This window comes from Lepidochelys kempii, chromosome 11 (genome assembly GCF_965140285.1).
Source record: "Lepidochelys kempii isolate rLepKem1 chromosome 11, rLepKem1.hap1, whole genome shotgun sequence".
NCBI classification, from domain to species: domain Eukaryota; kingdom Metazoa; phylum Chordata; order Testudines; family Cheloniidae; genus Lepidochelys; species Lepidochelys kempii.
Window position 1 is genome coordinate 66,132,119 of NC_136390.1, and position 25,375 is coordinate 66,157,493.

The 25,375-nt window shown below is 44.4% G+C and overlaps 1 protein-coding gene across 6 annotated transcripts in view; it reads right to left on the bottom strand.

Annotated features, from left to right (window-relative positions):
* The window catches only part of ERBB4 (erb-b2 receptor tyrosine kinase 4), a 974,133-nt gene that overhangs the window by 391,938 nt on the left and 556,820 nt on the right, over positions 1 to 25,375 (bottom strand). The gene's annotated exons all lie outside the window — the stretch shown is intronic.

A 25,375-nucleotide genomic window follows, 5' to 3' on the forward strand; every position in this document is an offset into this window, starting at 1 on the left:
GGCAGGAAGGCAAGATGGCAAATGGAAATAGAGAAGAATCAAAAAGTGAAGAAAAATATAAGGAGGAGAGCTTACAAAGCAAGGGAGTTCTAAACTCACTGGGCTACTTACTAGATTAAAACCTGCCTGGAAGCAGGTAGTACCCGTTCTACCACCTGCCATTCAGATTTGCACGCATCAATATGCACTGGGGCTTGGTCTGCTCCAAACCCCGCTGTCAACTGTAGAAACAGAGTAGGAACTGGCACTGCCAAGGAGGCAGGTAGCCACGGTGCAGTGCAGCACGTTATAAGAGCTCATCATTACAGAAGGAAGAGAGATCACTGAGCATGATAAAATCATTGCTTATAATGCAGTATTTGTGAAGCTAAATGCTGCTTGCTGGTGAAAATGATCATTTTGCAGTTGCAAACAGGGCATTTTCTGGGTCACAACCAAGACAACCAAAGCCTTAAGTCTCCATGCAGCCAAGTCTCCCTTCAGTGGGAATTTTACCCAAGGAAAGGACTCCAGTGGGCGGGGACCTGAATGAAGATGTGCAGCAATTCTTTAGCAGTAAACACCATAAAAGGTTAATACGATGTGGAAATTGTGTTTTACAACGTTCATGCTTTGAGGTCAGTTCAGTCCAACACATCAGTTTTAATTTTCCATTTCTTCCCCCCTCAGTAATTCTTCTTAAACATTTCACAGTGTTGTTCCACCCAGCCTGCTGTTCTGATATTACCCCAGGGCACTAAGTCCACAGCTTTCGGTTGTTATGCAATTTTTAATTGTAATAAGGGAATCCTTCCCCAGCATTCCTCTGTTGCTAAGGAATTTATATTTCCTGTCCCAGGCTTCACCACTTTCTCATAGCAATCATGGACTCCCTTTGATGACCATGTTAATTGAAATGTCACTGTGACATTTCTTTCTGCATTGGAACATGGTTTTGTTTTTAAGAAGCAAGCAGCAGCGTGGTGGGAGAAACCCAAAAGCAGGTTGTTGCACGATAAGAGAATTATTAAGTCTTGCACCAGCCTGCAAAAGTGTGGTGCTGCTGAAGCATACTACAGAATCCAGCACAAAGCTAAGTTTTGAATACCGTGATTTAACCAGCACTCCCTATTTGACTAGGGTAGGCCTGGGTGACTTTAATAAGTTGTTCCTGTCTTTCAACTCTTCATCACAAAGCTTGGGAGGGAAGACAACAATTGATTTAATGGGGAATGAATGTAATGCTTTGAGAGTCGTTTAGAATGCACCAATTAATCAATTATCAAAGTCCATTTTAAAACATTCATTACTATTTTAATCTTTAATCAGTTGCTTGTTCCATTTACCGTGTGATGGCTGCTCTGCTTCTTAGTCTATGAGAACAGTATCCGCCGTGCAATGGGAAAACGCTGCCTTCACTGCCAAACACGACAAAATAAAAACATGTCTGCGGCCATATAATATGTGCAGAATCTTGTGACTAATGGTTAACAGACCAATTAAATACTTACTGTAACTTCTGTTTGCTAAGGCTGTTAAAAATATTTACTGGATGTTACCAACAAAGGCTGATGCACATTTAACCTCTGAACAAGGTTTCCACCTTCATGTCTCAGAGCTTGTCATGGGCAACAGAGATGTCTGCAATCAGAAACCACATTCCTAGAGTCAGAGTTGCTTTGAAGCTGTGATTTATTAGTAAGGAGAAAAGCCAGAGAACTCTATGCCCCACCACCTCTCCTACCTACATCATCCCTGGGTCTAATGCCTGATAGCTTCACCTTCAGAGGTAGTCCACCTTACACAGGACCTTCTCCAAAGCCCACTTACGTCAATAGGAATCTTTCCCTTGACTTCAGCGGGCTTTGGATCAGGCCCATACTGCTCCATGTTTTGCTTTGCTCTTTTGTTATTTGCTAAAAGTATCATACTGACCTTATGCAGCAGCTTCGGGATCTACCTGCAGCCTTGCCTCTCTAGGACTTTCACCAGAAGTCATGGTTTTGGAGATAACCTGACATTACATAAACGGTGCATGTGCTCTTCTGAAAGGGCAACATCAGGAAATACCAAGAGCAGAGAAAGGACTTTTTAGAAGACAGATGCTTTGTCAGCAAGAAATGAAGGAACGCGGTTTAAAAAAAAAAAAAGAACAGGAATCTTCCATTAAAAGTGAACTGGATCGGAAACGTTCTGCAGCTGTTGAAAAAAGGTGCATTTGTTGACAGCAAGTCCAATGTTAGATGTACATACGTAGCTTTCTATCTACCCTTTCATCAAAAACTAGAGGATTTATCTGTCAGGGCTGAGAAATGGAACAGCTTCAAATGGTCAATGACCACAGAACAGATTAGCACATTATCTTGTTAATCCACATATACTTTTTCAGGCTTTCGCAGAGCTAATAGAAACGTGATTAGTGTTCTAGTTTTGCTAAAGTGAGAGGTTGTTTATGACTCCATTTCCGAGCATAGCATGTGATAAATACAGAGTACTAGCTGGAACACGGCCAACAATAGAGAATTTAATCATATATCCAATATTTACAAATAATAAAAAGGACTTTTTCAATCTCTGATAAATTCCTGGAGGATGGTCTCGTACGAGAGTGGGCTGTCCCAGTACACAAACAAAAGGTGGCAGGCAAAGCTCCTTTAGCTTTTTATCCCTTTATTAAGCATGTGCTACAATTAGGGATTCAAAAATCATGCATCAGACTCCCGTAAAATTATGACACTTTTAAAAAAATAAGCAGTGTTGGATTATTTTTAGTTGCCTTTTGCACATTTAGGGTTCCCATTTTCAACCTTTTCTCTGCAAACAGGAATGCTAAATACTTTTATTTTTAAACAAAAGCTGAGATTCTCATATAGTCCCATAACTTGAGGAACCGTTTGAAGAAAAACACTAAAGGTAAAATTTCCAAAAGCACAGACACAATTTAGGTCACTTAAGAAAATGAGATTGAAGCTCCTAGGCACTTAGGAGCCCACTGACTTTAAATAAGACTTAGGCTCCTAAGTCAACATGTGTGAACAGTTCACTGGCTGTACTGAACAAATGGAAAAAGATTTGCGGTTAACTTGAAACAATCGTGTCTATTTTTCTGGCCAAAAAACTTAGCCCAGCACTGCTCCGACATGCCTAAATTCCTTTGGGAAACAGCACTTTGGACCTAAGTCACTTAGGCTCTTTTGAAAATTATACTCCAAGTATTGTGAGACTCACAATAAAATTATGAGAGAGCTGGCAACACTGCGGAGGGATGATGAAGTATGAAACTCCCACAAAGTCTTCATCCAGAACCAATCTTGAACTGAACTTTTCTATGAGCTTGAAGAGGTCAGCAAAGTGTGCACAGGTGTGGTGAAAGGAAGAATGGTACCATTAGGACCGGCACTCAGGTGACCTGGGTTCAATTCCCAGCTCTGCCACAGACTTCCTGAGTGTCCTTGGGCAAGTCACTTATTCCTTCTGTGCCTCAGTTCCCAGCTGTAAAATGGGGAATACAATACTTCCTTTCTCCCCCACCTTTTGTTTGGATTTGCTATTTAAATTGTACGCTCTTCAAGGCAGGGACTCTCTCTTATGTTTGCATGGGACACAGCACACTGAGACCCTACTCTTCGTTTGGTGCTTAATGGGAATGAAAGAAAGTCTGTTCCCTCTGTAAATTCCAGACAGATTTTCCAGATTCAGATAATTTTTCTATGCTTATCTGAATCAAACCTTAACTCCAAAAGCTTAATATTTGAACATCCCAACCATGGCTATTAATATACTTTCGACATGTGAAAGACAAATATGTGGGTTTGCTTTTGGTCTTGTGAATGAAATACACTTATTAATAATAAATAGCATGTGTCCTATTTGTGTAAATATTATATTGCAATGACTTGCTGCCAGCAGCGTTCCAGGCAGCCAATAATTTCCATCTACTCATTTGTATAAAAACAAGAAACGACATTCACCTCCAGATATTGAGCACAACACAGAGCAGAGCACGTGTAACAAATTCCTGATTTTATGTAAAGAGCATTCAGACATCGCAGGCCTGAATTTATTTGCAGTGTATACCTTATATTGATTTATTAATTTGCCTCAGTGCAACTAGTGCTTCTGCTCTTTAATGTTGGCCTTACAACTGTAACAACTCAGCAACCGCCACCTCCTGACTAAGGTATGACTGTACCTTGGGCTGAATCCTACAGCGTGCTAAAGCGACTCTCAGTACAGCTGAAGGGAGAGGGGGCAAAGGCAGGGTTCCTTCCCCAGTTTTCCTGCTGGAGCAAACTGGGGCAGACATATCCTCTAAGGGTATGTCTTCACTGAATTGTTGACTGGGGCTTTTACTCAAGTGTGACCCCCTAATCCCACTCCTATTCACACACAAAACCCACTCCAGGGCTGAGTGGTGCTTTCAGCCTAGGCTAGCTGTGGGTAAGTTCCATTTTCACTCAGGCTGCTAACCACCCACTTTGCAGCAGAGACACAGGATAAATCACTCAAGTGCTAACGGCTCTCCAATTCCCCCAAATGCCCAGCAGGACAAGCCACAATTCACTGGGAAAGAATTATGGAGCAGCTCAGCTTATTGCAGATCAAAGAACCATGGGATATGCCCCCAGAAGTCCTAGTGACACACACAGGGGAGTGCCACACCAATAAAGACGCAGTATCTCCGGCTGGGCTTTGCACCCAGGCTAGGCCAACCCAGGTGCTCACACCTTGGTGCCAGTCACCCAGGCTAACTCCGCAATGGTGACATACCCTAATGCTTTGTCTAGGCTCTGATTTAAAGTCGCACTGTAAGGAGGTGTTAGCGAACACATTCTAAAAGTCTAGGGTAGATAAGGAAGTGTACATTTCAACACCAGTTTGAATCATCAGGACCAACGGATCACCAAATTCTTCATACTAGAGCTAACCAGCTCTAAATCCTAGTCTAGACAAAGCTTAAATCGTGCTGGATTGTAATGTCCGTGAGGGCTAGCGAACAGCTCCTGCTTCCCCCCACAACCTGTCCATGGCACAGTTCCTATGCCAGGAGGCCAAGAGAAGGCGGCCTATCCACCAAGGGACTCCCTCAAAGCAATTCTCTGAGCTGCTTGTTTAGCCTGCTTTCCAGTCTCTTTGGCATAATGGCACAAAAGACCCAGGACAAGGCAATATACTAAAGGTAGCAGAAATGGCAGAGGAGTGAAGTTCTTTCATTTATTTTGTTTTGTTTTTTAAATCAATTGTCTCCAATATCACACCCCAGCCCCCTGGTACAAGTGACCTGTGCCATGTTTCTTTTCTGATCAGAATATTTCATTACGACAGAGGTTTCCAAGCAAATACAGCATGAAACCTATTGCCTGGATCGTGGTAAATATTCTTTCAAGTCACGCAGCAGGGAGGAGGGGGTAGGGTGGAAAAAAACAAAACAAAACAGTCAATAGTTGCTTGTTTTTTCCCCAACTGTAAAAATTTCGTAGAGAGCTGTGAATTACTTCTCTATTGTTCTTGCTGTATTATTATTTTGAAGTGGCTCAGGCCTGGGTGATGCTATTTGCCTGCCTGCTTTTGTTTTCTTTATCAGCTTGCTAGGTGATGTGTAATTAAAAAGCCCTGTTTTACCATCTCACTCACAGATCTTTTTAGATAATACAGCAAATGTGATAACAAGAAATGCACAATGCAGGCTTCTACTATTGCAAGCTCTTTCCTGTATTTATTGAAACTCTCCCTTTTGCAATAAGAAAAGGAGGACTTGTGGCACCTTAGAGACTAACAAATTTATCTGAGCAAAAAGTAGGCCATGAGCGCATGCCACAAAAGGTACTATTTATTATTATACAGTGCTATAGACGTGCAGAGCATTTTGTTGACGTAAGACAACCATTACCTAAGAGCTTGCAGTCAAATAACACAATTCTTCCACATAGCACCCACACAGTTCCCACTGATGTTCTCAGGAGGCACTGAGCACTTTGAGATATGTCTGCACTGGAGATCTGGGCTGATGCAACTTGAGAGAGTGGATACATTTGTAAAGGCTATTCTAGACACTCCACACACGCTTGTTCCAGGATACAAACTCCTTATGGAGGCCCACCTGTCAGCTTATGCTCAGCACGGACAGAACAAAATTCCTCATCTTTCCCCACAAGCCTTTCTTGTCTCTCTCCCACCACCGCCATCTTCCCTGTCACTCAGGCCCATAACTGGGCACTGCCTTCAACTCAGCCCTCTCTCTAAAGCCTAGACTATTTCTAGATCATGCCAAATTTGGCTGCACACCATCTCTAAGATACAGCCCCTCCTATCTGTCCACACAGCTAGAACTTTCATGGAGAGTCCCATCCCCTCACATATGGCAACATCCTCTTCTTGATCCTTTACAAAAGCTACCTTGCCACATTCAAAATGCTGCCACAGAGATCATATTCCTAGCTCATCACTTTGACCATCTCACACCTCTCTGCTGCTGCTTTCAGGGCCCTTCACAGCCTACCTCCAGCCCTGCCTATCATCCTCCCATGTTCTACTGAGATGTCTGCCGCTGCCTCTGATCAGACAACTCGCCCACGAGTACAATCTTCAAACAAGCACACTAGTGCTGTCTCCCATGCTCTCCCTCTCATGTGGGAGTAAATATCTGCAAAGCTATCTCATTGTCCTCCAGATCACTCCTTAAAACTCTCTTTTGTCATTATACCTACAGTAATCTTGACAACGGGTAGGCACCTGGTGAGCTAAGACCACCGCCTATCATGCTGAACTGTATCGTATTGTTTCCTTGTCCTCCCCACATTTGTCTTCCCGTATCCATCTGTTATCTCGTTGCACATTTAGATGGTAAGTTCTTTGGGGCAGGGACCATCCTTTTGTTCTGTGTTTGTACGGCATCTAGGAAGTGGGTTCTTGGTCCAGGACTGGGAATCCTAGGTGCTATTACAATACAAATGCTAATTAACAATCTACACTACGAAGCGTGTTGCTTACTCTTGTATCCTGGGAAATATATTTGTGGAGCATCTGGACGAGCATTCACAAATGGGTTAGTGAACTCAACCAATTAACTCAAATTAAAAGCAGAAACAAAAACCCTAGACACACCACAGAAGCCAAATTCTGCTTTCGGACAAGCAGTTCAGTGCCTACTGACGTCTATACAATATGTTTGAAAGGAAAACCTGTCCCTTGATCCAGTCTTATTCACTCAGGAAAATACTGGGCTAGATTTTGAGGTCAGTTACTCCGGATTTACATCAGTGTAAATAAGAACAGAATTTTGCACAGTGTGTTTACAGTATATGATGCTCTTAGCTTGGGAATTTAACGTTAGCTTGAGGTGTGTGAGCTAAGAAGAATATATTGACACAATGATGGGATGAAAGTGAGTGTGTGGGAAAGAGGAAAGCAAAGATAATTTACACTGCAGACATTTTATCCAAAGGAAAAACATTTTTTAGTTGCTTTAGGGTCCCTCAAAAATATTTGACAGTTTGTTTTGAGAGTGAGGTGATGGTATTTTAGTCTCTTGTTTCTCCTTCTTTTTCCAGGCAATGGCAATCAATGCTCCTGGGAGAAAAAGGACGAACGAAGCCTGCTATTAGGCCATTTGGGTGTGACTGGTATCATCAGAGGTTCTAAATTAGAGCCAGGCTTGGCAGGGTGCCAGTACCATAGCATTATACTCAGCAGGGGAAGACAGTTTGTTTTTTATTATCCACTTTCTCAATAGCAGTTCCAACTCAGTGTTGTAAGCTACCAGTCACTACACAGCTTTCAGTAAGAAGCACAAGTGATTATCAGGAAGTCCTGATCTACACACAAAACTTGCACTACTTTAACTAAAATCGGTTCTGAACTTTAGTTAGTTAAACTGGGGTAGCCCCCGTGTGGACACACTCATAATGAAAAGGAGGACTTGCGGCACCTTAGAGACTAACACATTTATTTGAGCATAAGCTTTTGTTAGTCTCTAAGGCGCCACAAGTCCTCCTTTTCTTTTTGCAGATACAGACTAACACGGCTGCTACTCTGAAACACTCATAATGGTTGACAGCTGACTTATATCACCGTAGCTGATTTGTATTACTGAATGAAGCTGATTTAAAGTGGACTCTCACAAGCGTTTGCACTAAATTTACCAACTCTATTTAAAAACTGATTGTAGATAAACTGGTACAAGCTCTGGTTTCAGAGTAACAGCCGTGTTAGTCTGTATTCGCAAAAAGAAAAGGAGTACTTGTGGCACCTGAGAGACTAACCCATTTATTTGAGCATAAGCTTTCGTGAGCTACAGCTCACTTCATCGGATGCATACTGTGGAAAATACAGAAGATGTTTTTATACACACAGACCATGAAAAAATGGGTGTTTATCACTACAAAAGGTTTTCTCTCCCCCCACCCCACTCTCCTGCTGGTAATAGCTTATCTAAAGTGATCACTCTCCTTACAATGTGTATGATAATCAAGGTGGGCCATTTCCAGCACAAATCCAGGTTTTCTCCCCACTTCCCCCCCCCGCCCCAACCCACTCTCCTGTTGGTAATAGCTTATCTAAAGTGATCACTCTCCTTACAATAAGGAGAGTGACCACTTTAGATAAGCTATTACCAACAGAAGAGTGGGGTGGGGGGAGAGAAAACCTTTTGTAGTGATAAACACCCATTTTTTCATGGTCTGTGTGTATAAAAACATCTTCTGTATTTTCCACAGTATGCATCCAATGAAGTGAGCTGTAACTCACAAAAGCTTAAGCTCAAATAAACTGGTTAGTCTCTAAGGTGCCACAAGTACTCCTTTACTTGGTACAAGCTCTGTGTCCCCCAGCCTTAATGGCTAGATTGTGACTACAAATAGCTGCTAACACAAAGAAGTATGGACAGGTAAGAACACCCCTTTTATCCCTTCTTGGCCTACCTGGACTTTGGGTGAAAGGCATCAGAGTAAACAGGACCATGGCCCACTTACTTCCCCACTGGAGCAAGTGGATTGAAAATGGGCAGACCACTGGTCAGTGCAGCTGAGCTAGTGTGGGACGGGATCATAATTTGCTGCTGGTAGAAACCATCAGCCAATTACTAACTCCTGGGAGCAGAGGGTCGAATGGAGGGATTGTGACTCAAGTGTGAGAGTCATGCTGTCTCCTGGGGCTGTTCATTAGGTGCTGCACCTTATGCACCACCCCTTGCTCAGGGCAGTGCCTATATTGACAGTCCAGGATTGACAGTGCCTATATTGATAGTCCAGGCCCTCTTCTTTAAAGCTATAGAATAATGAATCAGGGGCCTTCAGTGTGCCAGAATCCTGAGCTGTATAGACGACCTTCTGAGATGAGGGCTGTTGTCCCCATGTACATTTGGGTCCTTTGCTGAGACTGTCAATATGGTTACCAGTGACTGTCAGTTGATAATCCACCCTGAGACAGAGCAGTAGGAGCCCTTTCTAGCAGCACCCAAGAAGAGAGAAGATGGAGGAAGCCATCCCCGGAAGGTGCCACAGGAACAAAGCAGCACTCTCAGGCATCCTGGATTTTGCAGGACATTTCACATTTCAGCTGATCACATCTCCTCTTTCACTGCACTGCCACCTTAAAGAGAGCCTCCCTGTTCAAATACCCCATAGTTCAGTATCCAAATAATGAGTGGGCAAGAAGGCAGCCATGAGTTTAGCTGCAAGGCCTTTTACCCTCATCCTAGCAGCACGTATCGCTCCCCCACATATTACAAATACAGTAACTGAGAGCTTGGAGAAAAACTTTTAAAGACAAGTTGCACGTGGAACCCAATAACCCAATATGATGAACCCAATCCGCAGCCTTTCAGAAAGAACTTGCCAAGTCTCTGACCAGCCAGTGAACTAGACACTAGGTCAGGGGCACCGGAACAGGGGAGGTCAAGGGTCCATGTCCCACCTACTTTTTACTGGCTGTAAGGGCGAGCGATGAGGGGGAAGCGGAGGAGAGGAATGCGCGGGGGGGCAGGGAAGAGGTGGCATGGGAGAGTCGATCTAGCAGACAGATGTGTAACTCAGTGGCAGAGAGAGAGAGAGAATCTTTCTCTTGCGGTTGGTTCACATTCAGGATAACAGTCAATTTTTTAGCTCAAGTGGTGAGGTCAGTGCTGCAGATCTGAAGTGTCAGGGTTCAAGTCGTAGTGCTGACTCATTTGAAAGCATCCTTCTTTTTGAAGATGCTGGAATTTGTGTTTCCACTTTTCTTTAAAAATAAAAACCCAGACTATTTAATTCATACAGTGACAAAAAGACAACATGTTTGACAGTGAAAAACTATTATAGTTTATTGTGTATGGCAAGAGGTGCAACAAAAGACAGGTGTTCCACATTTTTCGTCATTCCTTATGCATTTCAATGGCTTGTGTCATACATTGGCAGGTTGGAAGGTTGAGAGGTATGGAAAGAGGGTGGTTGGGCACTGGCCCCCCTTTGGGTATGTCTACTCTGCATGCTAAGCCTGGGTTTCTGGACTTGGTGTTTCCAAGCTCATACATGAGCATCCGCCCTGCATTGTGAACCTGGGTTTACAATTCCTGGACCCTGATCTTACAGCCATGCTAATGCATCCACACTGCACTACTCAGACCTTCTGACTTGGGGTCAAGGCTTGACCTGCAAAATGATAGGGCTTGGACCAGAGTGGCAGCAGGATACTGCCCCTAACAGGGTCCTAGAACCTCAGTCCTGAGTGCTTGCTGACCTGAGTCAGACAGACGTGTGTGTGGACGGAAGGAGGGCCTGGGCTCAAACCACAGTCAAAACTCAGGCTTAGTGTCCAGCATAGACATACTCACAGCGAGCAATTAAAGTGAATCTATTCTTCTTTGGCATATTGTCTAAACCCTAGATGGAGAGCTTGCTGGGACAAGGACTATGTTTGAATTACCTATCACTATATGGCCTTGATCACTGACTTTGGTCCTTCAGTGTTATAACAACAACAATAATTAAAGTATGCTTCTAAAGAAACATAAGGATTCTTCTTCCCCTGCCTCAATGAGGAACGGGAAGGAGTGGTGGAGGCTTTCTGTGTGCAAGGCGAGGGGATGTTCTTCTGTCCCCTTGCCTCTCCTTGGCTGAGTGGAGAGAAGGGACTGTGCAGAGCTAGGACTGTCTGCAGTCCAGCACAGAGCTGCTACTGCAGCATCCCAGGGCACAGCTAATATCACCCAAACCAGAACCAGCAGTTTAAAAAACATAACTGTGATTGGAGTAACATGATTCTCTGTCTGCCACAGAAGATACTTGAACCACCCCCCTCCGTCAGGTTTCTTTTTTGGGTTATTTGGGAAATGCTGTACCCCAGATGGCCCATCCAGCCCACTTAGCCATGTCAAGAGATCACGGTCATTGACTGAGTAAAATCATTATAAGGTGTCCACATCACTTTGGAGTACCATTGGACCTGGCCTTAGTGGGGTTGCCAGATCCCTTTGTGAAGCTGACAAAGATGTTGATTATCATCGACGGAGTACAGCAGAGCTGTCCGGCTGAACAGCCTGGCAGTGAATCCTTGCCTGTGTCCCAAAACTGAGGGGCTGCTGACAGTCTATCATTGATCTTTGGCCATTTGCCTCTCACACCAATGGAGAAGCCATAATAGGTGACCCGTGACACCGAGGTCATTTTGTAATCTGGTCAGTCAGAAAACAAGTGTTTTGGACTTTCTTCACCATTGCATCGGTAAATACATTTTCTTTATACTCCCAACGAACTGTGATATCAGCCACCAGGGGTCGTCCTTCCTTGGCAAATCACAGAAGCAAATTAACGGACTAATGTTTACTTCTACCCAACAACAGTGTCAATCTTCTAGGAGAGTGAGCCGTATGAGGTCAGCTGAGGTCACGGCTCACTCATCCTGTCAGTGTAGTCAACTTAATCAGTAGAGCGTTAATGGCTTTTTTCAAATTCCAGGCTAGATTCCGGTTTCCATGTAAAAAACAGCCTAAAACTGGGGACCATAAAACATTAACCGTCAGTCTCAAACAGCCCAAAAGATTGGCATTTTTGAGGGGGGGAAGCGGAAAGGTTCTAAATATTAAAACAAAAACATTCAGCTCAGAACATTCAAGAGTCTTGCTCGATAAGAGGGAAAGCAGGGAGATTGACCCTTGTGACTCAACCATTCTGCAGTCGGACTCATCAAAATATATACAACTCTGCTCTTCTCTTTGCCTCCTCTTCGGATGCTGCTGCTGCTCTCAGTGGCCCGCTCACCAGTGTGCACATTTTACTCATAATCCTCACTAGCTATATTTGTATGCATACTGAATATCATTTAAGGAACAGCCCCCCTCCAAATCTGAATGGCCTTTCAATCTGAATACTGAGATTTTTTACCTTTCCTGCCTAATGCCACGCCATTCAAATGTCTCCATTCCACCTGCGTTACAGCGGCTCCTAAAGTATCTCCCTCAGACTTTGGAGTTACTGACAGAGTGTGCGTCTTCCAGGAGTAATACTTAACTCAGCGGGGAACTGGTCAAACCAGCAGCAGCAAGAAGAACATGATCATTGAAGAACTCCTGCAAGATTTTGCATTGGCAAACAAATAATCGAGCCCTGTGTCCTCCAGTTTAAGATTACGCTTTTGAATATTTCTGAATAATAATCATGTCAACCTCTGATCCGTTTCGTCTCTTCCCCAGCAAACCCCATGGGGAGCAGACAAACTTATGGCCGGCTGCAGCTGTTGGCAGTAGTAAAATCAGACTGTTTGTTCAGTGTTATCAAACGCCAGCCTGGGGGCAAGCCTTGGTAACACAGCTTTGACATCCTACCAAAGAGTAACAGAACTCTGCTGCGAACTCACGAAATAAATCAATCCTTTGTCTGCAAAGGCAGAGCCCAGCAGTCTGTCGCCTTCCTGGGGGGGAAAAACAGGGAAGAGAGTGCTTATTACTAGCATCTTGAAACAAGACAGCAGCTTCTCCTCAATCTCTGAGAGCCTAGAAGGACCAGGAGGGTAACAAGAAACCTAAATATACCACTGCTTTTTGTTTTTGTTTTAAACACACCGAACACACACACACATGCTTCATTTTACACCGGCAAACATTCCCTTCTGAGTACAAGTGTTTGTAAGAGCAGGGCATTGTCTATCAGTTACAATTTAAAGGAAAAGAAGAATGGGCTCATGGATAAGATGCTGAACTAGGACTCAGGAGATCTGGGCTCGGTTCCTGACTCTGCCACAGCCTTCTTGCATGACCTTGAGAAAGTCACTTAAATCAATCTATGCCTCAATTCCCCATCTGTAAAATGGTGATAATAGCACTTCCTTTCTCCTGCCCTTTGTCTGGGTTGTCCACTTAGCATGTATGCTTTTTGTGCCAGAGACTGGCTTTTACTACGTGCAATGTCTATCACAATGGGGCTCAGGCTTTGGCAAGGGCCTAAGAACAGGAAACCATCATTCCAGATTGAAGCTCACCTTGGTTATTGTCATCACTCTACCAGTGACATTAGACACAAACTTCTGACTAGATGTCCACTTTGAGTCTGATCCTAAGTCAGTGGAAACACTCTAATTAGCTCAAAAGGCCCTTTTGCTGATTTATTTTGCATCACCATGACACAAGATACTGCCCAAGACTGAAGAATGAACTCCCACAGGAACTAAGGACCTTCACAAGCCTCACCAACTTCTGCTCTACATGTCAGATGCACTTCTTTAACCTTGCCTTCTCCAATATAAACATATAGCAGAGAGAGAGAGTGTCTCCGTGCACATGTAACTCCAGAACAAAAAACACCCCAGTGCACATATTCCTCCTCCTGCAGACAGGATGAGAGAACACACACAAATGTTAGTCACATCGCTTAACACGCTACTGGGAAGCGCTCAGAACCTGCAGTTATGAGTGAGGTGTAAGAACTAGAGTTGAGTTTCCTTCTCTGCAAAAATGTTCAAGATTTTGAAAACATTTCTATGAGTGAAAGCACCCGTGTTCAGACTCTACACATTATTGTGATAATCTTTGTGCGAAATATGCCTTGTGAGGGATCATTTAAAAACTGACACGCTGATCATCAATATTCATGTGTAACGTATGTATGAAATGCATATTAAGAATTATGAACAGAAGCTGAAACTATGACTACAATGTGTTTACCAGACAAGTCTAGAGAGTGGATAAACCGATTTCCAAAAGACAAAGGAAAAGCTGACTCCGCTAGCCAGGTGTCATCAAAGCTGAGGGGCAATCACCAGCCAAGTGGCCATTCTTTGGCAAGGAAGCAGGGAGGGACCAGATCTATCCCATTTAGCAAACAAGAACATGGACCCTCTTTCACCATGAGGCTCCTTGTCTCTGTCCTCACCGTTGGAATTAACTCTATCTAGGCCAGGTTGCCCACCATTGAGCCCGCAGATTGCCCACCACTGAGCTCGGGGGAAATGCATTTCAAAGGGGGCTGGACTATAAGAGGGAAGGGCAAAAAAGGCTTCTCTCCCTAGCACTCATTCTGTCAAAGGAACCAGCCCTTTGACTTTGAGGGAGATTCTGACCTGAGAATTTGGTCAGCCCTGTTGCTGGGAACATGTAGTAAGGATTTTATCTTGAACCAAGTCTAGTTTGTTAAGTTTTAGCTAAATATAGCATTTTATCTTTGTTTCTCTCATAACCATTGTTGACATTAATGCCTTGTACTTTTACTCACTTAAAATTTTATCTTGTTGTCGTTAATAAACTCGTTTTATTTTTTTAAATCAAAACTAATCAAGTGTTGTGTTTAAACTGAACTGGTTGGGTAACTCCAAGTAGCAAACTGTTGCATATTGACCCGTTACAGGGGCAACAGACCTCTCACATCTGAGAGGGCTGAACAGTGAAGAGCACGCATTTTGGGGAAAATCCAGGACTGAGAGCGTGTTGGGGTCATGCTGCATGTAGTAGCCAAGGCTGCTGGAAGCCACAGTGTGGCCGGTGTTTCCTGACAGGCTGCTCGGATCAAAGCTGTTGGACCAGGTCTGTGGCTATACTCAGACAGGGTGTGACCTGCATGTTGGCAGGCTGTCTGTGAGCAGCCCAGTTTGGGAGCTACAACAGAAAAGCATGGTGAGACTCCCAGCGTTAATGGGCAGTAGGTGGTACAGCCTCTCACTGGTCTGGATTGCACCCCAGAATGTGACAATTTTCCATCTCGAATGGGGACACAGTCAAAATTGCAAAAAAAAAAAAAAAAAAAAAATTGAGAACTGAAAATCCAAAGAATTGGTATGGGTCAATCATAATATTTCATTTTGATAGCTTTGACATATTTTTTTGTGATTTTGATTTTTTTTTTCATTTTATTTTCACTTTTACAGTAAATTAACTTAAATTTCTAAATGAAAAGTCCTTTCGAACTGAAAATCAGAACTTTTCATTTTGAAAATATCAAAACGGTACATTCTGATGATTTCAAAACCTTGTTGTTGTTTTTTTAAACAAACAGGAAATTTGTGAAAACCAATTCTCTCCTGCAAAATGTATTGCTTTTGATGAATTGCCATTTTTCAACAGAAAAAAAAAAACCTTCAAAAATGGAAAACAAACATTGAAAAATTCCTGACCAGCTCTAGTAAGAACCTGAATTGGAAATTGGAATAGAACAGCGCTTTCAGCACGTGTTACCCTCCTGAAAAATCATCTGAAACCCGCATAATGAACTTAGCCTCTGCAAGCAGGCCATATGCTCAGTGACCTTCAATCATTCCTAAATCTCAATTACCTCAATAGCAGCATAGTCATCCACTGTGCTGGAACCAACTCCTGCGCTTTTTGAGGCATTTACTATCAATCTGTGCGCATCCGTCGCTCACCCCAAACACAACCACCGCCTCTTCTCACATTCCCTCCTCAGGAATACTTGTGTTCTCAAACTCAAAGCATGGGTCTGCGTTAATTCCAACTGGTAGCAGGCAATCCCATGGAGACGTGCAGCGTGAGTATGGAGTTTGTATGATGGGGCGTCTGACAGATGCGCTCTTACTTTTGCATTTAAAAGCGAACACACAACTGTGTTTTAAAGTTTCTCAGAAAAAAAAATGTAAGCAAAAGGGATTCGAAGGACACAGCCCCTCAAGCAGTTTTCAATCAAACATCAAACAAAAGGGCCTCCAGTGTGTTCTCCCCATGTGACACCTTTGTTCGGTCATCCCAAGCCTGTGGGCACATTTCCTGTGACATACAAAAGGTTCCCAATACTGTACAGATAGATGTAACTACATGTGAATTACACATCTGCTGGTCTGTCTGCCTATCCTTGTCACTCTAGACTTATCAACTTCCTTTTCTATGGAAAGCTGTTCTTCAAAAGCTAGGCAGTAATACATTTGGTAGAGTAATATAAGGGAGAGCTGCAACAGGTTTGTATCAGAGGGATTAAACAGCTGCCTGTCAGTTCATTTATCTATCACAGTTAAGTACAGATGAGTACTTGTATTCCCCAGTGACGGCTGGACTCTGGTATGTATATCTAAATGTGGGTTTGCGTTGTCTGTCTCCCTTAGCTGCGTGAGTGTCTATTTCTCTCTCCTCCTCCGTGTCGTCTATTTTTATTTCCCCCTTGGCTACATTCAAGGTTATGTTTTTCCTTTCTATTGCTGCCTGTCCATCTCAATGGGTTTGTATAGCCATGCTCCATGTGACTTGCACTTGTACGTTTACAAAAGCACAACTGCGCTAACAGGAAGCTGCTTGAAACAGACCTTTTGCACTGGCCTGCTTTCCTGTATTGCCCCCTCTCATTGGCAGTGAGGGCCTCTTATGCAGCAGTAAAATTCCCTTTTCTCTTCATCCCTCCACATAAGGCCAGACTGTGAATCCCTCACTCCCATCAGTTATCAGTTACTTGCATGAGTTGTCATATTGATTTCAGTGGGATACCTTGTGTGCACCATTGATCAAAGGAATTACAGGTGTTTTATAGGTTAGGGTTTCAGATGGCCACCAATCACCATGGCATCTGACACCACATTTAAAATTCTGTAATAAACGCTATATTACTAAGGGTGACATTTGCCTTTTTGACACATACCACCCAAGTGATTAGAATTCACGCATACTTCTCTGATGGGCATTTTGAGTGGCTGAAGGGCAGACAAAATTCATGATCCCAACCCACAGGCAACGAATGGGATCTGCAGTACAGCCCTGTCCCGAACCCAAATGATCCCTGTCACTCCATAGGTCATGTGGGATTTGAGTCTGTGTAATTGTAAATAAAGTGGTCCCTTCTGCTCCCCAGCTCCAAGACTCCTCTTTACACACCGGCCTCGTTGAGGAATGGCAAGGAGATCCTGCCCACAGCACACACAGGAATCCCTCTTTGTGAATATTCTTCCTGCACCCCTACTCCCAGCAGAAACCCACCAAGGCGATTAAGTGTACAGAGAAGTGTCCACAGTAGTGAATAGCATGCAAATATAAGGGGACTGTTGCCCCCTTACTAACATTCAGTGGGGGTGTTTTAGTTGCGAGCTCCCAGTACTAAAAAGGGGGAAGGGTCAATGGGGAAATCAGGACCCTGAGACTGACAGCCCCCAGGAACAATGGGGAGAGGCCCATGCTCCAGGTCGGCCTGAATGACAGGGCAGGCAGGCTAATCAGGGAGTCAGGAGGCCAGGGACATCCCGTCCTCCCTGTGAGCTGGAATTGCCTGGGTCAGACAGAGTGGGGCCAAGCTAAGGAGAAAGCAGGGGCCCAAGCTGAGTTGGGGAGCAGAGCTGTGCCAGATCCAGAGGGACCAGAAAAGCAGCCCAGAGAGAGCAGACCCTGTCCTAGGAGCAGAGCTGCAGCCCCAAAGCCAGAGGCACAGCCCAGAGAGAGCAGACTTTCCCTGGGAGGAGAGCTGCAGCAACCAGAGCCAGAGGGGCCAGAAAAGCAGCCCAGAAAGCAGGTCAGTGCTGGGAGCAGAGTCACAGAAGCAGCCGGCAGAGCAGACCTGTCCTGGGAGCAGAGCTGCAGCAACCAGAGGCAGAGGGGCCAGAGATGCAGCCCAGGGAGCTGGAGGCAGAGCAGCAGTAGCAATGCAGAGACCGAGTGGTGGAGCTGGGGCTGGAGCAGTCCGGAGCTGGGTGCGGTGAGCAGCTGGGGAAAGTGAGGGGGACCCTGGGCAGCAGGCCCAGCACAGGGAGACGCCTCAGCCAAGAGGCTCTGCAGGCCAGGCTTGGATCGTAACCCCGACAGGGCGGGGGCGACACTGGGAAGAAAGGTCCTACCACTTAGAGCCTGAGAGCGTGTGGCCACCACCAGAGCGAGTGTCCAACCCGCAGCATCCCTGCAGCACGGCCAGGGCCTGGGAAGGTGGCCTGGGACTTACAAGGAACAGACTGTGAACTGCCCTGATGTTCCAGAGACACTGTTTGTGATGTTCCCTGCCACAGAGCAGGGTGATGTGTTTCCCTGAACCTTTCCCATTTTACCTTATTCTTTTTAAAATTAATTGCTGATTAAACAACTTGCATTTGCTTTAACTTGTATGTAATGGTCAGTGGGTCAGAGAAGTGCCCAGTGCAGAGAGAGTACCCCAGAGTGGGGACACCCTAGCCCCTGTCCTAGGTGACCACAGCAGGGTTGGGGGTCGAGCCCCCCAGGAATCCTGGGCCCAGCCTTGTTGGGGTTATGAGGACTCTGCCAGAAAGGAGAGTGGAAGGAGAGTCCTCAAGGGCAGGGAGGCCACTGGGTAAAGGAAGTGGGAGCGAGGACTCAGATCCTTTCGCTAGCCCACTTCACTGGGGTAGTGCAGAAGCCAGGAAAGTTCCCCACAATAGCGGGACTATTCCCCCACTTACACAAACATGACTTTCTGCAGGCCTTGTCCTCAGTATCACTAATTCATTAGACCTTCCAGGTCTATGTGCCTTATTCCTTGTGCATCCAAAAATCCCACTTAAATCAGTGTGCAAGGAATACAGCATTAGGTCCTAAATCAGCATTTGCCCGAAAAGCAGAAGAGCCTGGCACTTGGATGCGTGTTCCTGTTCTATGCCTGCTCCCTGTTTCCAATCAAATACAAAATGTATCAGTAGACAGCTGCTGCAAAGCCTTTACTGAGCCTTCCTCCTCTGAGTAAAGACACTAATTTTAGTGTTTGACCTCTAAGTTTCATGTTCATTATTGAGTCTGGCAACCAGCAGACTCACTGCAGGAAGGTGGTCTCTCTTCTGCTTCGACAGCACATGGTTCACCTGCCTTTCCCACGCTGACAGAGGGACCCTGCAGTGCTGCAGCAATTGAACTGCCCGGCACACTTTCCTCCCTAACCTGCCCTTTTGCTGGGAAATATTCATAGATTAAAAGTTCCCATGGGACACACAAGAATGAGATTTTAATTATTTTACAAAAGTGCCAACGAATGGCTTGTGAACTGCAGCTCGTCAAAGGGAAATAGGAAGCCAGTAGACTTAGATGGCAGACAAATGTAAAATTCATGCCTCTTTCTTTCGAGGAGAGATTGTTTGGGTAATGCAAGTGTCAGCCTTTAAAATGCATAGTGGACTTAAAAGGAAAGAGTGATCAAGGAGATTGGAATGGGGTATAAAGGTGATCTGTAAGGGAAAATGGCCCTTTGGAATGGATAACTACTCCAAGCCCGGTACTCTTCTGACTAATCTCAGGAAGGAGAAAAGATATGCTTGGAATCAAAGGAAAAACAGTGACCTGTAATTTGGAATTCTACCAACTAAAGGTTTCAGAGTAGCAGCCGTGTTAGTCTGTATTTGCAAAAAGAAAAGGAGGACTTGTGGCACCCTAGAGACTAACCAATTTATTTGAGCATCAGCTTTCGTGAGCTACAGCTCACTTCATCGGATGCATTCAGTGGAATGAATACATCTCCCCACTGCATTTTCCACTTTATGCATCCGATGAAGTGAGCTGTAGCTCACGAAAGCTTATGCTCAAATAAATGAGTTAGTCTCCAAGGTGCCTCAAGTACTCCTTTTCTTTTTACCAACTAAATTGTTGGCCTTCTATTATCCACTGCCCGTGGAGTAGGAGCTCTATGCTTTTAAAATACCCTGAGCTAAGTAACTATGTGACCCGTTTTGCTTACGCCAATTTAACTGAGAAGAATTTAGACCTGTGTGCACAATGCATGCCAATGTTTTTCTCAAAACTACCGTGCGGTTAGTTTGACAATGCTCTTGCTACAAAGTTCATAAGGACATACCAATTTCTTCCTAGCTATAGAGCCCAGTGCATTTTTATTGACGTGTACCATAGATGCACTTAGACTTTTGCGTTGGTTGAAATACCAGCCTTTCTTGACCTATGTGATTGAGCTGGAGGATTACATTGTAAAACATATGACCAAAGAAATCCCAGTATTGTCAAAGTGCTTCATGTCACTGAAGTTTTGGTGAGCCAGAATTTGGCTAAAAGGCTTGGAGTTTTTCCAGATTTACCTCTATTGTTTACATTTCCCACGAGTTAAAGGATGTTTCCCACATCCAAATTGTGGGGAGTCTTATTTCATCATTGAAAATACACAAATGTCGTGAATTAATAAACAGATTTTATAGGAAGGAACCAAAGAAAGTAATGACAGCCTTGATTATTTTATGTGGTGTTGTGGGCAGACAATGCACCTGGACTCATTCCATGATGGCAATAACATTTTGCAACAGTAAGGCCTGATATAAAGCCCAGCGGAGTCAGTGGAAAGATTCCCACTAACTTCAATGGGCTTTGGATCAAGCCCATATACCACTTTCTTGAGTGAGAGCTCACAGCATTCTAATAAAAGTGGATAAACATTATTATCTCCATTTTATAGGTGGGAAAATACAGTGGTGAAGTGACTTGCCCGAAGTTACACAGTGAGTCAGAGACATAACTGGGAATAAAACCTAGGCCTCCAGACTAACAACCCTGCACTCAATCCTCAAAACCACAGGGGGTAGCACAGTGACAACATAACTCAGCACCTGAGTCATTTGTCATTAGCAGCAATTAATCTGCAGCGACTGGCCTCCTTGCAGTGTCCTTAAAAGGGCATAACTGGAGGGGGGGCAGGGAAGAGGAGTTAGGCACTAGGTAACTCATCAGTTGAACTGTGAATTAAGTTATCCACTAAGGCAAGTGAGGAGCAATTTGAATCACTGCTTCCAGGGTGTTCTGAAGTCAAGGGAGCAACGTCAATTTACAGTAGCTGAGGATCTGGCCAAGTGTCTCTTCCCCATAGTTCTGAGTCCCCTTTCAGTTGCAGGAAAGGCCGTATGGTATTATGATTAGTATGCTCTCTGGCGGTATGATACTGAAGACCCACACAGTAATGGGAGCCCTGATGTCACGGATATTCCTGCGTGTTATTTTTGGAAAATTGTTTCAGACAACCTACAATCTGATATTGGCACATGGCTGCCTATGTGAAAACTCTGCATAAAAAATAAAATACTGACTGAGGGCAGGAGGTGAAGATAATCTGGAACACCCCAAATCTCAATGGAATTCCCTGAATATTCAATGGGAAAACACTTGCCAATAAATCAATCATTTTTTTTTACTACTTGCCATAATCTTTTCCAACAATTCATGTATCTCCACTGGTAAAGTCTGAGCTGAGAATAGGAAACAGGCTTGAAATCAACAAACAGAGCAGGAGCCACTGATCAACAGGATGCCAAATACAAGAACATGCACATGACAATAGCAGTGATAATAAAATACTTTAACCCTTTAGGATAAGTCTACACTGCAATTAGACACCCGCGGCTCACCCATTCCAGCTGGCTCAGGCTGGGGGGCTGTTGAATTGTGGTGTAGATGTTCGAGTTCCGGCTGCAGCCCAAGTTCTGGGACCCTCCCACCTTGCAGGGTCCTAAAGCCCAGGCTCCAGCCTGAGCCCAGAAGTCTACACTGCAAAGAAACAGTCCCACAGCCCAAGCCAGCTCGCTCGGGCCACATGCAGGACTTTAACTGCAGTGCAGAAGTACCCTTAGAGATAATGGGTGAAATCCTGGGCCCATTGAAGTAAATGGGACAACTCATTATTTATCATTTATTTATTATTTATCATTATAGTAGCACTGCTATGGGTACCCGCATGGCCCCACAGTATGCCAACATTTTTATGGCTGACTTAGAACAACGCTTCCTCAGCTCTCATCCCCTAATGCCCCTACTCTACTTGCGCTATATTGATGACATCTTCATCATCTTGATCCATGGAAAAGAAGCCCTTGAGGAATTCCACCATGATTTCAACAATCTCCATCCCACCATCAACCTCAGCCTGGTCCAGTCCACACAAGAGATCCACTTCCTGGACACTACAGTGCTAATAAACGATGGTCACATAAACACTACCCTATACCGGAAACCTACTGACCGCTATTCCTACCTACATGCCTCCGGCTTTCACCCTGACCACACCACACGATCCATTGTCTACAGCCAAGCTCTGCGATACAACCGCATTTGCTCCAACCCCTCAGACAGAGACAGACACCTACAAGATCTCTATCAAGCATTCTTACAACTACAATACCCACCTGCCGAAGTGAAGAAACAGATTGATAGAGCCAGAAGAGTTCCCAGAAGTCACCTACTACAGGACAGGCCCAACCAAGAAAATAACAGAGCGCCACTAGCCGTCACCTTCAGCCCCCAACTAAAACCCCTCCAACGCATTATCAAGGATCTACAACCTATCCTGAAGGATGACCCAATACTCTCACAAATCTTGGGAGACAGGCCAGTCCTTGTCTACAGACAGCCCCACAACCTGAAGCGAATACTCACCAGCAACCACATACCACACAACAGAACCACTAAACCAGGAACCTATCCTTGCAACAAAGCCCGTTGCCAACTGTGCCCACATATCTATTCAGGGGACACCATCACAGGGCCTAATAACATCAGCCACACTATCAGAGGCTCGTTCACCTTCACATCCACCAATGTGATATATGCCATCATGTGCCAGCAATGCCCCTCTGCCCTGTACATTGGTCAAACTGGACAGTCTCTACGTAAAAGAATAAATGGACACAAATCAGATGTCAAGAATTATAACATTCATAAACCAGTTGGAGAACACTTCAATCTCTCTGGTCACGCGATTACAGACATGAAAGTTGCGATATTACAACAGAAAAACTTCAAATCCAGACTCCAGCAAGAGACTGCTGAATTGGAATTCATTTGCAAATTGGATACAATTAACTTAGGCTTGAATAGAGACTGGGAGTGACTAAGTCATTATGCAAGGTAACCTATTTTCCCTTGTTTTTTCCTACACACACACACACCCCGTTCCTCAGACGTTCTTGTTAAACCCTGGATTTGTGCTGGTTATGGCCCACCTTGATTATCATACACATTGTAAGGAGAGCGATCACTTTAGATAAGCTATTACCAACAGGAAATTGGGTTTGTTGGGGAGGGTGGGGAGAAAACCTGGATTTGTGCTGGAAATGGCCCACCTTGATTATCATACACATTGTAAGGAGAGCGATCACTTTAGATAAGCTATTACCAGCAGGAGAGTGGGGTAAGGGGAGAGAAAAACTTTTGTAGTGATAAACACCCATTTTTTCATGGTTTGTGTGTATAAAAACATCTTTTGTATTTTCCACAGTATGCATCCGATGAAGTGAGCTGTAGCTCATGAAAGCTTATGCTCAAATAAATTGGTTAGTCTCTAGGGTGCCACAAGTACTCCTTTTCTTTTTGCGAGTACAGACTAACACGGCTTTTACTCTGAAACCTGTCATTATTTAATGTAATTAGAAATGAAATGATGGCATCTCTCATGGTTCCAAAAAGTGTACTTATGTCTGATAAAATCAAATATGCCTCTTTCTGGTAATATTACATGTGAATATTTCTGGTCCTTTTTTTGAAGTAGGTAAGAGAAAACAGCAGGTAATTTTTGGCAGCTGCTCTTCGACCTCAAGCTCTCCCTTAAACAAGATATCTTAGGATTCTGTCATCTTGTCCCTCCAATCCATATGTCCCCACATGGAATATTAATCAAGAAAAATTGGGGGCTGGTGTTGTCCCCTGCTCTGACGTGTACATGTCACTGCTGTTAATAACACAAGGAACCAAAGAAGAATTTCCCTCTTGCAAAAGCAGCGTAGGCCTGGTGTTAATGGACCATGTGCTCCTGTCATTCGCAGGGGTCAGCAATGTGTTCCTACCACGGACACAAGTGTCCATGGTAATTTTTCAAAAAATTGAATCACTGAATGACATAACCCTGCCCCCCTCCCCCATGGCCATCACTAAGTATGGTAATTTTGTCAAGTGTCCATCACACAACATGGTGGTGCTGACCCCAATCGCAGGCCTTGCTACACAGGGCATGCTGGGGATTAGGCTGGGGCAGCCAGGAGCTTGCCCACAGCCCTTGGTGCTAGAGGGTTTTGGAAGGGAGGCACAATCCATATGCAGCCCCGGAGAGATTGCTGTAGTTTAGACAGTCCTTGGGGCTGCTCTAAGTTATGCAGAAGGCCGATTTCGACCCCTCAGCAGCCCCCAATTCAGAGAGTGCTCTGGTGGCTTACTTACAAACCCCTCATAAACATTTGTTTATCTTAGCAACATCTCTGAGAGATCAGAGAAATTCAGCAAATTGTCCAGGTCACATAGGAAGTCTGAAGCAGATAACATACTGCTTTTCCCCACGGGGCCCCTTGCTTATTTACTGCACTTGCTGAACAGAGAATGGGGCAAGGCTGGCATATTGAATTGGTCTAGTCTCCAGAATATCCCAGTCTCATTCACGGCCGTTGTGTCACAAGCTGGAATGGTATCTGCACTTAAGCTGCGATCACAGCAGTTTGTATGGTGTGGAGCACATTAGGAAGGAGACTGCTGGCAGAGGATGAGGAGCTTGTGGTTAGGGCGTTGGATGGGAGCAAAGAGATCTATGTTTTATTCCTCTCTGTGCCACATACTTGCATGTGACTCATATGCAAGTTACTTTGGGCCAAGTTCCAAAAGGAGCTCAGCTCCAATCCAGGCACCAAAATGAAGGCCAGATTTTCAAAAGCGCTCAGTGTCCAACATGGATACAGTGAGATGAGCTCTGCTGAAAAATCTGACCCTGAGATGAAGCAATTTTGAAAATCCAGTCTCTAATCTTCTGATCTCAGAAGTAGAGGTGAGGATAAATTCACGGTTTGCAAGAGGCTGAGACATTACAGTACTGATCACTACCGAAAAGCCTAGAAAGCCAGGAAAAAAATCCTCATTCAGTGCAAGGTTTGGATAGTGCGTAGTAAATGAGGCGTGAGACTATGCCCTGAACAACTAGGATAAAAGGAAATGTTGAGCCACTGCCTTGTTCACTGGACACCATCCATCTTCTGCACTGAATGAGGGAGAGGTCATACAGCATAACTAGTAAGGGAGCACCACGGCGTCTCTGTCAGCATAGCT